Raw genomic sequence first — 1,949 nt, forward strand, 5'->3', positions numbered from 1 at the left:
GTAGTAGTCCAGGGCCCGCTCCCGGGACAGGCCCACGGCAGCGGCAGCAGCAGCATCCAAGGTGAAGGCAGCAGCGGCAGTGGCAGCAGCAACGGTGGCATGGCGAGCTCGAGGTTCCCGTAGTGGTGGGGCAGCGACAGGGGATAAGGAATGCTGCTTGTACTGGTAGCCTCCATGTAGCGACAGGTAGCCAAGGGGATTGGCGGGCGTGGGTGGCCCTGGAGATGGTGTGGAGGTGGCGTTGCTACTGGGGTTTGCCGGCTGCTCCCATCACTGACTCCTCGCAGGTACATGGGCTCCACCTTGAGCAGATGGTTGTAGAGCAGTAGCTGGTGGGCCAGGTGTGCTAGCGGGCCTCGCGGCCCAGCTCCGGCATATGCGACAGGCGCAGGTTGATCTCACCGAAGCACTTGAACTGGTGGAAGATCCAGTCCTCTAGGTGTTTGGCGGGCAGTGGGGGGCTCAGGCTGTTGATGAATAGTGTCTTGTATTCGGGCGCGGTCGCTGATGAGGTGGGACCTATGGACTTGGCTCCTGGTGGGGGCGGTGGCAGCAGCGGGGATGCGCTGGGTGATGCTCCGGAGGCTCCTGGGTCCCCAGAGGCCTTGCCGGTGCATCCCCTGCTTCCGGCCCCCAAGCTTGAAGAGCGGCTGCTGCTCACACAGTGATTCGCTTCCTCGTTGCCGTGATGTGCAGGAACAGGGTGTTTGGTGCCGCCTGCAGCCCGCCTGCCTCTGCTTCTCGCTCACGTTCCCACGGTAGTTTGGCCAAAGATGACTAGCCACGCCCGCTCGGGCTCGAGTCTTACTCGCTCAGCTGCTTCATGGTGCTGGTGCGGCAGGCAGGTGGCCCGTAGGCTCTTCACAGTGGTGGCTGCGGTAGCAACAGCTGAGGAGGCAGCACCCCTGGCGCCGCCGTCTTGGACAAAAGCTCTTTTGATGTTTTCTGCAGCATAAAATATTTTGTTCATAAAATCCATCAGCATTTCCAGTCGAGGCTTGAATTTTTTCTTCAGTTCTCTCAGCTTGAGAAATGCTGAGTGTTCTTCCCTTTTGGTTGCCTAATCCAAGTTTTTGCACATTTCATAATAATATTTGACTTTGCCTTCTCAAGCTGTCCTTTGAAATTTTCTATTCAGCTCTTTTACCACCCCGTTTTTCCATTTGCTGTAGCATTTCTACTCAGGAAAGCAAGTTTTAGAGTCTCTTCTGACATGTTTTGGTCTTTTTCTTCTTTTTTGTCTTTTTAATGACCTTTTTCTTTCCTCCTATACACTGTTTTGATGTCATGCCACAACCTTTCTAGTCTTTGGTAATAAGTGTCTAATGCATCAAATCTGTTCTTCAGATGATCTCTAAATTATGTTCAATTTCATATTTTGGCTATTTTGGACTAGTTTTAATTATCTTCAGCTTTAGTCTCAATTTGCATATGAGCAATTTGTGGTCTATTCCAAAGTCTGCCCCTGAACTTGTTTTGGCTGATGACATGGAGCTTTATCACCGTTTCTTTCCACAAATATAGTCAATTTTATTTCTGTGTATTCCATATGGTGAGGTCCATACGTATTTGTTGTTGATGTTGTTATGTGCCGTGAGGTCGGTTCAAACTTATAGCGACCCTACACAGGGTTTCCGAGGCTGTAAATCTTTACGGGAGCAGACCGCCTCATCTTTCTCCCATGGAACCGCTGGTAGTTTCGAACTACTGACCTTGTACGGTCATCTTTTATGCAATTCAAAAGATATTTGCAATGAGGAGGACTTCCGGTGTTTCCCAGACCAGGCAGCTCAGGTAGGGCAGGCTCTGGGGAAAAGGGGCAGAATCACACACAGGAAACCTCTGTCTAGCAGACAGACAGCCTTTGAGCAAACATAAGATCTTATATTTCAATATTCTGAACTCGTTTTTTTAAAAGATCAAATTGCTGAGAAATTACAGTCATTTTG

The 1,949-nt window shown here is 50.3% G+C and overlaps 1 pseudogene; it reads right to left on the reverse strand.

Annotated features, from left to right (window-relative positions):
- Nucleotides 1-985, reverse strand: part of LOC102817611 — a 150,142-nt pseudogene extending 149,157 nt beyond the window's left edge.
- Nucleotides 986-1,949: the final 964 nt, after the last annotated feature.

This window comes from Chrysochloris asiatica, unplaced genomic scaffold (genome assembly GCF_000296735.1).
Source record: "Chrysochloris asiatica unplaced genomic scaffold, ChrAsi1.0 scaffold00038, whole genome shotgun sequence".
Classification (NCBI taxonomy): domain Eukaryota; kingdom Metazoa; phylum Chordata; class Mammalia; order Afrosoricida; family Chrysochloridae; genus Chrysochloris; species Chrysochloris asiatica.